Source organism: Sceloporus occidentalis, unplaced genomic scaffold (assembly GCF_023333645.1).
Source record: "Sceloporus occidentalis isolate IW3139 unplaced genomic scaffold, rSceOcc1.0.p SCAF_4, whole genome shotgun sequence".
Lineage (NCBI taxonomy): Eukaryota > Metazoa > Chordata > Lepidosauria > Squamata > Phrynosomatidae > Sceloporus > Sceloporus occidentalis.
Genome location: NW_028316984.1, coordinates 109,975,993 through 109,991,940, shown reverse-complemented (window position 1 = coordinate 109,991,940; position 15,948 = coordinate 109,975,993). Strand labels below are relative to the sequence as shown.

Genomic DNA, 15,948 nt, shown 5'->3' with positions numbered 1-15,948 from the left:
ATCTGTCAACTCAGCTTTCTCTCACATCCAATTTTTTTTAATCAAACCAAATCACAGTCTTTCCACTACACATATTGAACAAAATTCTTGACCACCCAAAACTGGCAAAAGTAAGAAATATAACTATTTCCAGCACAGAGAGGACTATATTGTATATGCCTATCACATCAAAACAAAGCAAAACAATGAAGTGGTAACTTTAATTCAGTATTTTGAATGGGACCCATGCACTGTTTTTTTTATCTTTATTGTTATGTTTTTAAACGGTTTTACACTTGTTAAAATTAATGGTGTTTTAAGATAATTAGTTTTATGATGATGATGATGATGATGATGATGATTATGTTTGTTTAATTGTGTTTTAGCTTATTAATCATCACATTTTAGCTTTATCTTGTTTTAATTCCATGTTGGGAGAAAGATGGGATATAAATAAAATAAATGTAAAATAATATAATCTGGATGGGTAATCAAATATCATGTGCTCATTAGCTATGCATTTGGTGGGGTATACTTACATAGAATATAAAAATATCTTCGTTTGTGATTTTCTTTGCTATGTACAGCATGTTCTTTTCATGTTTTTAAAATGATAGTGCTTCTAATTGTTCTATATCTTTGCAACATTCAAATATCTGTCTGCAAGTTGAACATAATCTGGGGAAAAGGCAGGGTACTTTTGTAAAGACAACCCTGTTATCCCCCCTCTCCAATGAAGAATGTCTCTTCTTATTATCACCTGCAAAACACTGCAGAGTAATTGAATAATGAAATGTTTGCAATTGCAAGGCCAGTTGTATGAACTGGTTTAAGCTGAAGAAACCCCTGCAATGACTTTCATCCACAGAGTGAAATTCTGTTATGGCAGCTGCTCTGCCCAGCTTGCCAAGAAACCTGTAGTATTCCCATTGGCTTCTGCATGCTTCCATTCATCTATCTTGCTTCTATGAACCATAACAAAGTTTGGGGTAATATACAACAGGGTTGACACACCCCTTATCTCCCAGTAGAAGTAACTCCTACATGGGAACAGGAAAATCCATTGGCTATGTTGTCATCTTAGTAAATTATTTTAAAAATGAACTGAAATAAAATCCTCCTCAATTTCTACCAGCCAAATTCAGTGGGTATAGTTATTCCCAGCATGGAAAAAAAATGTGCTCTACCTGTATCCACTTATTTGTTGAAGATTCTCAGAAAAAGAAAGAGGAGGTAGGTCCAGCCTTGCCACTGAGAAGAAAGGGTAACAATGAGTATAGCTAAGTATATTGCCTGCTCTTTCATTGGATCCACCTGCCATCAAAATGATTTCTGCTGAGTACAACTGAAGTAATTCGTACCAAATTCGTAAAGAAGACAGGACTACAGTAATGTATTTGGTTTCTTTTGTAATATAATTGATCTACATAAGCTGGTAGGGTAGAGAATAAAAAAAATCAGCACCATAGGCACTGTTTTGCCTCCACAGGGCATTTCCACTATGGCCTGTTGTCCAATGTGCTTTAGAAGTGTGTCCTATATGGATTTGTTATCTATTGATCAGGCCTGAATCCTTGTATCTGTGTTTTATTGACCCTCTTTTTTCAGTCTCATCCTGCCATTCATTCAACCACTCATTTTTTCATTCTTTATAGCCTTTTGTCATCACTATAAATTCATTTCCACAATAATGTTCAGTTTTCATTTACCTCCTTGGTTGGATGTGAGTTAACAATTTAGATAGACATACAGATAAACAAAAATAACATAATGTATGTTGATGCCAGAAGAGGCAAATATGAATCATGTAGAAAAACCTCTACTGCTAACCTTCTGCCCCCACCATACAGAAAGAGCACATAGGAGACTCTGAAAAGTGCACTCAAAGTTAGTACTTTTATTTTACCTTATTTTTTTAAAAAAATACTCTAAGAAGAATCTTGTTCTGGCATGAAATTATCTGCAGTGCATTCTCTTGCTTTTGAATTTATTCGAGTTCATTCTTCAATCCCAGATGTGGAAGTGGAAGGAGTTTTCAAGTCATCAGTTTCTTCATTTTGGATCTTTTCATCCTTTTTTGTTCCTCACAAAAGATAGAAATATGGATACTTTAGAAATTACCTTATAATCAGCATCATTAACTAGAATTTAAGAGAGGACAGATCATTAGACAACTACTCTACACACCTCAGGAGTAGGGAGCTGCAGCACAGAGAGCAAAAGGCTAAAGATAATAGGCCATTTATACTCAGCAAATGAAATAAGGAAATTGCTAGCATTAAATGAATGAGCATCACATGCCTGAAAAAAGATTGAAGAAAGCTGCTAAAAACTGAAGAAGAAACTTGCAGCATGAGCAAGATTTAGATGATGGGGTGATTTAGATGTTGAGGTGGAGTGAATTCTTATCAGATTTGCAGATGATAGAAAATTGAGAGGGGTAGCTAACACATTGGAAGATTCAAAAGGACCTTGATAAAGTAGAAAACTGGGCTAGAATTAATAAAATGAAATTTAGTAGGAACAAATACAAAATTCTTCATTTAGGTAACAAAAATCACTTGCATAGATATAGGATGGGGGATATTTGCCTCAGCAGTACTACATATGAAAAGGATCTTGGTATTGTTATTTATCATAAGTTGAACATAAGCCAGCAGTGTGATACAGCAACTAAGAAGGCAAATGCTATAGTTTCCAAATCAAGTGAAGTATTAATCCCACTATATTCTGTGCTGTCAGACCTCATCTGGAGTACTGTGTTAAGTTCTTGGCATCTCATTTTAAGATGGATATAGACAAGCTGGAGTGAGTTCAGAGAAATACCATGAAGATGATAAGGTATGGAAGACAAAACATATGAGGAAAAGTTGAAGGAACTTGGTGTGTTCAGCTTGGCTTATTTGTTTGTTTGTCAGTTTTCTGTCACCTTTCTCCCAGTAAGGGACCCAAGGAGCTCACAAATAACAACGAAAATAATCATGATTCCAGACCATTGTCCAATACTGGTACACATTCTATGCATGTGTCCTCCTTCCTGAAAACTGAATCAGTATTAACCATCTTAGCTCTCATGATGTGAGTATTGTGGGCTATTCAATAAATACATAAATACCTCTTTCAGTAAATTTGCATATGATAATTTTCATGTATTTCAACACAAGAAAAATGTGCGTACTTAAGAAGATTTTGGAGGGAAGAGTGTTGTTACACCCATAAAACAAAATACAAGTTCTGGATCACATCAGAAAAGGAAAGGTGATTACTCTAACATAGACCCGATTTAAATGGGCTTTTGCGCCACCCCCGTCATGTGCTAGGGGTTGGCCGAGGATGTAGCGTCCATACTGGCCTCACCCCTAGCACGTGACGGGGGCGTCAAAATGGCGGTGCCCTGTACACAGGGGTGCTGCCATTTCGATGCGACAGATGTGTAGCGTCCACATGTCCCGGCACCTTTGTGATGCCGCAAGTGTGCCATTGGCGCCTTGCAGCATCACAAAGACGTCACAAGAAGAACCTGCTTTTTGCGGGTTCTTTTTTTTCTGCAATGGAGATGCACAGTTTGTCCACTGCGGCTCCCTGGCGGAGCAAACCAGGGCAGAGGGAGACTGCCCTTTTTGGGCAGTCTCTATCCCGTCAAAGGGCTGGACTAGGCAATACATAGTCTAGTCAAAAATTCTGTGCAGCTCAAGACTTCTTATTAAAATGCTGAGAAATCACATTATCCCACAGATCAGACTACAGTTGTCCCTCCATATTCGCTAGGGTTAGGGGAACAAGACCCCCGTGAATATGGAAAAAGCGCAAATAACAAAAACACCATGTTTTTCTCTGAGAGGACACCTCTCTAGGAATCTCTAGGTCCTCCAGTGCAACTCTGTGGTCAATGTCCAACATACACTGACCATAGAATGGCACTGGAGTAGCTACAAATGGTCTTTCAGTGCAACTTTTAGTTAAAGTTGACCACAGAGTTGCACTGGAGGACCTACACAGTCCTAGAGAGAACATATTAATGAAATCTGTGAATAATCAAATCCGCAAATATCAAAGCTGCAAATATGGAGGGATGACTGGATTTATTTATTTGTTTTATCTTGCCTTTTATCATGGGATCTCAAGGAGGCAAACAATATAAACAATTTAACAATTATGTTAAAATGTAAGCGCATTCACAGCTCTAGGGTGGTGGGATTGGGATTGGGATGGCAGTCTGTTGGGAATGAGAAAAGAGGGGTCAATCTTTTCTCTTTCACAGCCCAATGAACCCTCCACCTGATGCTATGTCATGGGATGCAGACAATAGCAGCTTCAGAAAAGGGGGAAGTTTCTCTTTTCTTTTCTTTTCTCTTTTCTTTTTGATGCCACAGAAAAAGGTTTCCCTTCTGTCTCCAAATGGCACTCTTCTGGTCGTCATTGCTCACATGACTAAAGATCTAGATATTCTAATTATCATCAGATGTTTAGCATATCATCTAGTGTTTGCCCTTAGAAAGAATATTAGGGTTCTAGATCTCATGGTTGCAGATGCAGTCTCAGAATTTAAATATGCATTCCACCTCCACCTCACACTGTCTTTGTGCAAATCATTTGCATGCTAATCATGAAAATATACTCTTTATCATCAAGACAAGGGAGTGCTGCAGGAACCAGTGAAACCTTCTGCAAAAGTTTCTAATGTTACAACATCACAGAATCTATTTTGTCACTTACTGTGACTTGGTAATACCCCTTCCCCACATTAAAAATAAACACACAGTGATTTTACCTTATAGAAATTAATGCAGGGTAATATCACCATAGGGAAAGGTTTGTGGTGATACTCAGAGTTACATCATTTCAGGGAAAATGTAATTACAGTAGAGTAGATAAGCACCATGTCTGCTGTCCTCGCTCCAGAACATGTTTTACTAGAAGTGGCAAAGAGGAATATCACTGCTAAAGTACCTCCGTGTTGCAAGGTTGAGGAAACATTAGTATGATCAATGAATCTAAAGCACTAACGAGCAATTTAGGTATAACCTAGCTGACTGTTAAAGCTCTATCCTTCTTCTCATCTTCATAAAAAGGCTAGCAGAAAAAAACCAAGTGCTATATCACATAGCCTGAGCACTATGAGGCACTAATTAGAAAATATTGCTCTGTAGCTCCTTTATTATGAGCCCTGGAGTGGAAAGAAAGTCACACAACAAATTTTTCAAACTTTGGCTAAAATTAGAGGGACCATGTTCAAATGCTCTGTGTGTGAACTACAGTAAGATCTAGGTGTTATTAAAAGCAGCAAAAGCAGAAGTCATGTTTTGTCTATGGTAGTGATTATATATTGGTAATGTCATTATTATAGTTAAAACATGACAGAACTAGGTCTAAATCCAATTGCTAGTCCCAGAGTTGACCACGGAATCAATAGACCTTACATTAGTGTTGGTTTATTAAAATCCCATTGATTTTATCAGTCTTGAATCTAGTCCAATTAAACAGTTACAGCATGCCTAGGCCGAGAGGCAGCTGAAAGGCCCTCCCTCCATCCCAACTGCCGTTGTACTGGACTCAAATGGTGAGAATAACCATATCTACTGGACTTAATCCTCTCCTCCATTGCCATTCCCTTTTCCTTGTGTACTGTGTCTTATTTAGGTTGTAAATCTGTGGATAGGGACCTATCAAATCAACAATTTGTAAGCTGCTCTGAGATCATTTGTGACTAAAGAACAGGATATAAATAATCTAAATGAATAGATAAATAAATGGACTGTAGTTGGGACTAACATTTGCTACTGGCCTGTTCATTAATCTTGTAATGTAGAGCACTCTTTTCTCCTGCAGGGGCTACTCAATTGACCCTCATAATCTGGGGTTCTCCGAAGAAGGAGGACACAGAGACATATTGAGTCTATCATTTGTTCCTTCTCAGAAAAGGAAAAGTTATTTCTGAATAGATGACCTCATTGTATGGGGCTTATAGAATCGGCCCAGCACAGAATGAAAGGGGTCGCATGCCAGAACTCCACTGATGCTGCTGGAAGTTCCCATTCTGTTCCCCATCTGTCCCCGAGAGGGTGATTTTCAGCAACTGTTCTGAACAGCATGTGGTAAAATGCGTCCTTTCCCCATTCCATTCCCTTCCTGCCCCCTTTCATTCTGTGGCAAGCCTGTTCTAAAAGCCCCATGTGATGAGGTCCTAAGTCATGGGATTTGGACACAAAGCAAGTATGTGGCCAGAAAGGATCAGACAACAAAAGGGAAAGAGGGAATTATAATCTCTTCCCATGCCCCTGACTAGAACTAAGAAAATGAATCCATGTCATTGAAAGCTGGCCATATCTTTTCTCATTGGATTATCAGCAGATTCTGTCTGCCAAAGATAATATGGAGCCTAGGGAAGTGCATGTGATAGAATGGAGTAGACTTGCTCACAGCACTTAATTCACAACATTTTTAGTACTTACCAGTTGACTCCACTTTTCCAAAAGACTGCTGTTAGAAATTGTAACAACATAGACATGCATTGGCTGAGTGAAACTTCATGGTTTGCTCTTTGTCATGAAAGAAGTTTGCATGCCTAAGCAGGAATGCTAACTAAAGTCTTTGAAATTCTACCTCATTGTCACTGGCACTAAAAAAAATATCAAAGTTTACATGGACCATTTACACCAGTTTCCCTCATCCTCATGACGGTCTGTTCACACAACGCAGGGACAAAGCACTGATTCAAGCACAGACTATCTTCACATGGTAAATACAATTCTGCACTGAATTCAGGCTATCTCTCCCTTAAACTGAATTTTAAAAACATACCTTCTGCTCTGGATTTTCCAGGAAAATCTGGAGCACTCTTCAGCACCATGGGACAGCTGTTTACACACATGTCCCACCGTACCACCTGGTGCCACCACTGCTGTTGTGAGTTGCTCCCTCTAAGGTCACAAAGAGGTGCCCAGCCATATTATAAATGCTGGGTACCTCTTTGCCTGGAGTGCCCAAATAACATGGGGAATTCAGGACAGGCTCAGGGCCAAAGTAATCTGGGAGCAGCCTTCCCATACTACAGCTGTGCCACACTTTCAAACTATAGAAAGACATGGCAGAAAGGCAGGCTATCTCTTTAACTTCATTAGCATGCATCTCATTTTAGAGGTTCACAGGTAGTCTGCAGGATTGATGACTGTGGATACAAGACTTGCAGACATGTTTTCAACAGAGATACATGCAACCATGGACTTTATAACATTTTAGTTGGCACAACCATTGGCTTCCTCTTTTGTTCAGCTTATCTAAAGCAATTGGTTACACAGATTTGGAGCCCTTCTATGTGCTCTTGGTAAAAAGGTTATGCTGATTTAATATTTTAAGCACAGAACAGTAGGGGAGACTCACACAGTTAATCAGTGCTCCTGGGTTTTGCTACTGTTCCATTATCTTTACATGCCTCATGCTGGTTTTCAAAACTTGAGGGAATGGAAAGATTTGATTGGCTATCACCATTTAAAAACCGACAGTAGGGGACTCAGTAGGGGAGAGAGAAGTTCGTGCCTTTCTCTTTCTTAAAACAATTTCTCCTGCTTGCAGACTTGGGTACCGCCAGCAGGGTAGAGGACAAAATTCACCTTGCGGAAGGTAAGACATCACCTTTTTCCTCCTTGAAAACATTTTTGTTGTTAATTTACTTTAAAGTATAAACAAAGTCTTGCAAAGCAAACAAAGAACAAGATGCAAGAGAGGGAGATACATGGCATAAATTTACACTAGAATAGCTATGCTTTCAATGTACTATGCTACCCACACATTAGATCAAGCTGTCATACTACTGGTTGCAGAAATGTGCACCTGACACCACTCTACTGCATGCCTCTATTGCTTAATGGTCAATAGTGCCTGGGGATGCATGTATGCAATGGCTTAAAAAGTACAACTGCCAAGAGATTGCAACTGCTATAAATTTGTTTGTACAAACACAATTATGGTGCAGCCCTTTTGAAACAACCTAAAAAGTGCACAGGCCAGCAAAAGAACCATTATGCTGAAGCATGTCACCCAAAGCTGTGTGGTTTCCAGAAAATGGTGCAGTTTGCTGGAATGAATAAATGAATTAATAAACAGATGAATAAAATTTGCCAAATATACACATTTTTTCCAAGCCTGTATCCTTAATGAAATCAATTTTATCAATGCATTTCATCATGAATATAGGCATTACTATAGACATTTTTCTACTTAGAGAACTGCATTGCAAAATTTTCAGATGTCCAAGTATTGAACTCTGAATGAGGGGAAGAGAATTGGCAATGAAATTTTCTGTCAGACCTCAAATTTTTAGCGTTGTAGAGAGTGAAACATTAAAATAATTTATATCTAGAATACTTGTTGTGTTCTCATTCCCTTGGTCACTTGGCCTGTCCAAGCATATTAACTATTTTTTGTGGGTTTTTCAGGCTATGTGACCATGTTCTAGAAAAGTTTATTCCTGACGTTTTGCCAGCATCTGTGGTGAAAAACCCACAAAAAACTGTGGATGCTGGCCATGAAAGCCTTCGACTTCACATATTATCTAGTGTTTAGCTATTCTTATTTGAAGGGCTACACCCTCATCCCACCCCACCTCCATAGCTACACCCCTTCTTCAGAGCAAAATGCAAACTTGATTAATTTCTCCTCCATTCGTAGTGTTATCTATCTATCTATCTATCTATCTATCTATCTATGGATAACACTATGGATAGATGAAAATAGTAAGGATGGAAAGAATATTTAACAATATTTGGGAGGAGTTGGACAGCACTCATTTTTTTAAATATATAAACCTGTGGGATGCAGTGGCTTAGTGGTTAAGACACCAATTCTGATATTCAGAAGGTTGGAAAGTCCAAGTCCAAGTGCTGCATGATGGGGTGAGCTCCTGTCACTAGTTCCAACTTCTGCCAGCCTAGCAGTTTGAAAGAATGCAAATGCAAGTAGATAGATAGGTACCACTTCAGTGGGAAGATAACATTGTTTGGTGCAGTCATGCTAGCCACATGACCACTGGAGTAGTTCTCTGACAATCCTGGCTCTTCAGCTTAGTAACAGAGATGAGCACCACTCCCTATAGTTGGTTATGACTAGACATTCATGTCAAGGGGACTACCTTTATCTTAACCTTAAAACCTGTTAAACCTGTGGGTTTTTTTGTTTGTTTGTTTTGGTTTCTGTTATTTTTGTCAACCATTGGTAAAAGAACTTGGAAATCTTGTGATTTCAACCAATTAAGCTTATTGTTACAACTAGTTACCTTTTGTCATTGAATTGTCCTGTTCTTTTAATTAAAGAGTTCACTTTTTATATGCCTGATTTATTTCTTAAGGAAGAGTGAAGGAGAAGTTCTGGTCACATGTTTCCGTGATCAGTACTACCATGAGCCCTTTAATTATTACTCTGTGCTCCCAATGGGTATTAGGAGGGGGTGTTGAACTATTACATGCACAAGAACCTGAGAGATGAAATATCCAAAGAAGGGCTTGGGGACAAGACTACAGTGCCATTGCACAGGGAAGAAGAAACAAGTCTGGTGAAAAATATGTTTTTTGGCTGCATCCCAGGCTCCTTTTTGTTACAGTTTGAAGCTCCATCTTCACAGTCAAACCTACCTTTGCAGATTGTCACAGCCCTGCTCAAAGTATATCTGAGTTGCTGGAGATCACAGGTTTGGGAGATGACACCTGCAGCAGTCTTGCACTCACAGGATGCCTTGCAAACAGGCATCTTGACAACTGCTTGCTTCAAGGCACCCTGGGACTGGCAGCACACTGCACACACCATTTCTCAGTGATGTGCAACCCCCCCCCCCCCTCGCCTGGAATCCTGTGCACGTGAACCCATGTTACTATCTGTAAACTTGATTTTTATTTTTTTTTTTGGACAAAATGTATGTTCCTGTGTAAAAATTGATTTTTCATAGAAGAAAAAACTCTTCAGGAGCTACATGATTTTGTGTGTGTTTGTGTGTGTGAAATTATGTGTTTTGTCCAAAAAGCACAACTTTTGCAGGTTTCTGGAAACAGCTTCTGAGAAAAATTTTTTAGGTTTTTTATATTATTAAAACTCTATTTTGGTGTGTGTGTGTGTGTGCGTGCAAAAATCATGTGTCTTCTATGCAACATTGCGGGGAGTTGTTTTTGTTTCGCTCAAAACAAACAATAATGCATAGGGGAAAGAAGTAGTTATCTGGAAACAGTACTTATTGTGTGAAAAATATGTTTTTGCATACCCTTTCCCCATGATTTCCATAAGAACCCCCTAACTTGTATTCCTCCACAGAAAAAAATTCCCAAGATTCTTTGGGATGTGTAAATACTGGGTGAAAACTGTGCAGAAATATGTATTTTCTCCCATTGGGGGCAGAAAACTGCAGAACTTCTCCATCTGCACTTGTGAGGACAAAACAGTGAAATATTTGCACTGCTAGCTGATAGTTCTGTATTTAAATCTTTGAGAGCCCATTTAATTTGTTCATCTTGTAGAATGCTCTGCATATACTGTTCTTGTCTTTGTTGCAATGATCATATCTCAGTTACCATTTCTATTATTCTTTACAGAGCTTTTTTTAATGATTACGATTTTCTTTTGTAGCAATCATATTTTTGTATACTGTATACTGTATAGGTTGAATCTCACTCTATATGAAATACATGAGGCCAGAAGTGTTGGGGATTTCTGATTCTTTCAAATTTTGGAATATTTCCATATACATAATGAGTTATCTTTGAGATGGGTCCCAAGTCTCAACATACATTTCATTTACAGTCGGTCCTCTGTATCAGTGGAGGTTTGGTTCCTGAGCCTAACACAAAGATCAAAAACATGGGATCTCAACTTTCATTATTGTTAATGGATGCTGATGTGCATGTGGCTGTGTCGGTGCAGCTGCATGCCACACTGCCATTGACAATAATGGAGTGAGGCCATCTGTGGATGCTCCAATCTGCAGGTGGTAGCCCACTGATAGGGAGGACCAATTATATGTTTTCCATACATCTTATATACATAGCCTGAAGGTAATTCTATACATAATATTTTAAAAATATTTTTGTCCATGAAACAAAGTTTGTGTACACTGACCCATCTGAAAGCAAGGCTGTCACTATCTCTGAGCTAGTCTACATATAAGTGTATTATGTGAATTGGTGCACATTTTCACACATTCACATTGATGGATAATTTTCTTCACTTTCATGCACAAATTTGCATCTATTTGGATCTATTCACCATCCTTATGCTGAAAATGCACTTGTTATCTCCTGGGGTTTAGTTCCAAGATCCCCCGTGCATAACAAATTCTGTGTATGCTCAAGTCCCATTAAATATAATGACATAGCAAAATGTTGTCCATTATAAAAAATGGAAAATCAAGGTTTGATATTTGAAATTTATAGTTTTTGTTTACATTTTCAAACTGTGTATGCTTGAATCCGTGTATAAAAAATCCATGTGTTAGAAGGGCCGACTGTATTTCAGATTTCAGAATTTCAGATAAGGGTCACTCAACCTGCAGTAACATTGCTAATATGATTTTTATATTGAAAAGTACTCAGTTCAATGTCTGCAGGCACATACATGCACTAACCAACAACTAACAGCATGTCCTTTCTATCTATGCTAAATGAAAGGGATGAAAGCATGGCTCTCCACATGTTTTTAGATTGATACTTTCATTATCCTAGCCAGCGTGGCTAATAGTGAAGCATGATAGGAATTATTTTTCATGGTTTTGGGGGCCTATGAGGCCATATTCTAGAAGAGTTTATTCCTGACTTTTCACCACCAGCTGTGGCTGGCATAGAAGAGAGTATATATACTATTAGTTGAGAGGAAGTGATTTGTACGTTAATATGTGTATTGTCCTGTTGTTGAATGGCAAAACCTCAGGATGTCTATTTAATTTATGATCAATTGTTTGCTGGGAAATCCCTTTGACCCTGGGTGGTTTCAACAGCATTTTCAAACATTGAAATTTTGGACCATGTCAATAACTATGAGAAAAGCCATTGAAATCCATAAACATTTGGACAACTTCAACAGGAAAGAAGAAACTCTTAAAGTAAATGAAGTTTGGCTACCAATCCTGAAAAACATCAAAATCAAGACCCGGCAAATGCAAATGAAAACCACCCAGGGTGAGGGGGGGGGGTTCCTAGCAGACAATGGATCATTAATTAAATAGACATCCTGAGACCTTGCCGTTCAACAACAGAACAATACACAGATTAATATGTAAATTGCTTCCTCTTAACTAACAGTATATATACCCCACTCTCTTCCATGCCAGCGTTCTCTGAAGATGCCAGCCACAGTTGCTGGTGAAAGATCAGGAGTAAACTCTTCTAGAAACCTGTCTCATAGCCCCCCCAAACCCACAAAACTGATGTTTGCAGGCAGTGAAAGCCTTCTACTTCACATGATAGGAATTGCAGTTACAAAATTACCAGAGAGTTATGTGCCCTATTAAAGTATGCACTAACTGTGCAGGCAATACCATTTTAACTTTCTTCAGAAATACTTGTAATTTCCCTTCCTATCGGTTGGGCTGTGCTTCATTTCAAAGAAAGGAATATAGCTTTCCAAGTTAATATATTATCCATTTTTCCTGTGATTGATACCTAATTGAGGAGCTATAGTTCTGGCTCAGGGAAATGTGTTATTTTCATTATTTGTGACAGAGACAATAAAAAATGCAGTAAAAAGCACCTCTGTGAAGTACTAAGTGATTGATTTTCTGACAGAACTATATTTCTGACACCTGGATTGTAAAATCAGAAAGATTAATTAAAAGCAGACATCATATCAAATGCATTTTTAATAGACAAAGCAGTTCTGCTTGAAAGGATTCAGACTAGTAGGAACCAAAACAATGAGGGCACACAGTCCATCTACTCTGTCAAAGCTTCGTACTATGTGGCTGTAATCCAACCTATCACCATTGATTATAGATGACCTCACTCAAAAAAGGAAGTGAGGTGACTTTTCACCTGTGCACAAAATCTTGTTTCTTGAGCATACACACACACAAGAGTGTGAATTTTGTGCAAAGTAAGTCACAGATTGAAGATTCTAATCAGTCCAGGATTCTTTTCACAGAGTTTCACAACACTGAAGAAACACTTTTAAAAAAATTATTTCCCAAATATTTTCAGATATTCTTTCTATTCCCACTACAGCACCATTTGAAATTGGAGACAAAAATAAATTCCTAGTTTTATCTGATGATTCATAATATATTGCTGTCCACTTACACCAATATCTGCAAGATATACTATGATTTTTCTCCCAGTCTGGAGCATTCCCCCATCTCCTGCTGCTGAGACATGATCAAATGAAAGGAAGACCTCAAAAACTTGGAATTTATACTATTGCTGCTGGATCTCCAGCTCCCCATTGCCTGCAAGAATTACATAAAATATTCCTATTAAGTAAACCATAATCCTGTATATTGTGCAGAAAACCTGTGGCTCAGGAATATCTTTTCAGATTCCACTGGTGGTCATGTGTCCTCCTTCACAGAAGACAGTTTTCCATTTGCAAGTGTCCTTCATTTGAAATGCTTTCCAGTTCAAAACTTTTTTTAAACTGAAGTGAGAGAGTCAATTAAATCATTCTTGAGGGTGCCTATCTTTAGTTGGACAGTATATAGGGTAAATGCACAGACCACCTATTCATACTTCATCAAATGTAAAAGTAAGTTTTTGCTTAAATTATTGCAACTTTTTCTAACATTCTGTCTCTGTCTATCTATCTTTCTCCCTAGTGACATATACATGGATTTCTGCCATCCATTTTGATGATGCTTTTTCTTTTCTTTGAAAAAAGAGCCTACAATGATATTGCATGCGTGGTGAAGCTTATCTTGAATCTTTTCATTGCCATTTTTTTTTATAAAAACTGTACACATATTCACATTTATAGTGTTACTATTCAAGTTTTATTATAACTATAGAAATGTTAGGCTGAGTCCTTAAGGAAACTGGTGGAGGCATTCCTCTTTTCACCTGGCATTTAGATTATCTCAGTTGGCTCCATTGTTTCCTTGCTGCCAGAATGCATTGATGTTGCTCTCAGTTAGGTCTATATGTATATTATTCTCAACTGTTAAAAGTTGCCTTTGGGGCTAAAAGATACAGAAGAAATTGCTAAAACAAATGTTATTTATGCATACTGTGGTGTAGTGTAAGATTAGAAAGCCCATCTCTTTGAAATTGCACTGACTTTTGTAGATTTTTCTTTGGCCTCAGTGTGAGCCCCAGAGAGAGATATACCTATGTAACAGAGTTTGGATTTTTAAAGCCATCTTCCTTTCTAATTCCTTTGCTGTTGTAACACCACCAAGAGAAGAGAATTGGTACTAGGGCCTGTGTGAGATCCCATAGCCGTTGCACCTTTGAGAACTAACCATTTTCAGTTAGGTATTTGATTGCTGAGAGCCAGTGTAGCATAATGGTTTAAGTGTTGGACCAGGGTTCAGCACTCAAACATGGTCTTTGGTGACCAGGGTTCAATTTCTGCTTGGTCATGAAATCCACGGGATGAAACCTTGGGCAAGTCACATGCGCCCAGCCTTAGAGGAAGACAATGAAAAATCTCATCTGAATGAAACTTGCCAAGAAAATCCCATGGTCATGAAGACATCCACATCACAACTCATGGCCCCATGAAGAAACAAAAAGCAAAGTAGCTTATTATAAAATCAAGATGAACACTGAAATGTTTTAAAATCCATATAGCAAATAAAAACACAAGTAAAACTGGCAATCGTGAGTGAGTGAGTGAGTGAGTGCGTGAGTGATAGGCCTTCAAGACGTTTCCAACTTATGGTGACCATAAGATTCTTGTTGGGTGGTTTGTGTTGATCAGACATTGCTTTAATATTTCAATTTGCAAGCTTTTTTTATAAAGTCACTCACAAGCAAGCGTAGTCAACAGATTCATATAATGTTTCATAACTGTGGTTCCTCTTCGGAGAATAAATGTGTTAACCAGGAATGTAGAGGATCCTTTGGAATATTATAGAATGAAACACTGTTATTGCAAATGGGGATATTGTCCTTTCACTTTCAATTGAATGGCAAGTTTAACAATGGTAGACTGTTAACCTAATGGTAGGTTAACAGTCTACCATTTTAACTAGGGTTCTGGTCCCCAGGAAGAATGGCAGGAAAAGGTATTAGTTCTCAAATTAGTTCCTGAAAATCTGGAAATACTACTTCTACCTCAGTTAGAGTTCTTCTCCCTATTTTTTACTATTACAGTTGGTCATGTTTGTTCCATTTGTGTTGACTTCTCTTTCAGCTAGGCCACAAACCTACTTGTGATGTGTAACATCTCCGTATGGCTCAGTGGGCTTTCCAATATATAAAAATGAGCTAATTGTATCCAAGGTCAGTATAGGTAGTCTATCACAACTCTTGTTTGCTGTATTCCCCAGGCAGAGCTGGGAGTACACTTGATCTTTATAAATCCAGACACAATAGGCTTGGTTGATGGTAAAACTTCACGAGGAAAGGAAGTTCTGTAGGCAAAGCATCTGGCATTGCACCACTAGATTAGTAAAATAATCAAATTTGTGGCTCATTTGTTCATAGGCAAAAGGGTAGAATTTATATATGGAAAATTACTAATGAAATTCAAGACATATATTCTCAGAATCAAAGGGAACATAGGAGATTAACACACCAGCTGTTTTTTCCCAATCTGGGCATGGGCTGAGACCATGTATACACAGAAGTTATAGCACAGCTCTGTGCCCAGATCGGCCTACATGTTTTACTCCCCTTTCTGCCCACCATTCTACTTATGTATAGAGTGGCACATGGCAGTGAGAGTGCATGTCCAGCCTCCTTCACTGCTGCACACTATTCTACTCATGTGGGTTTGCTCCCTCCTTGTCATTGATTCTGTACTGTAAGAGGAGTATCACTCTGGGTGGACAGTTCTTTTATG

The 15,948-nt window shown here is 38.3% G+C and overlaps 1 long non-coding RNA gene across 1 annotated transcript in view; it reads left to right on the top strand.

Annotated features, from left to right (window-relative positions):
* LOC149314496 (uncharacterized) overlaps positions 1–15,948 on the top strand; it is a 198,510-nt gene that overhangs the window by 41,327 nt on the left and 141,235 nt on the right. The window contains exon 2 of the long non-coding RNA XR_016280929.1: positions 7,552–7,599. This is a non-coding gene — a long non-coding RNA (uncharacterized LOC149314496). The remainder of the gene's footprint in view (positions 1–7,551; positions 7,600–15,948) is intronic.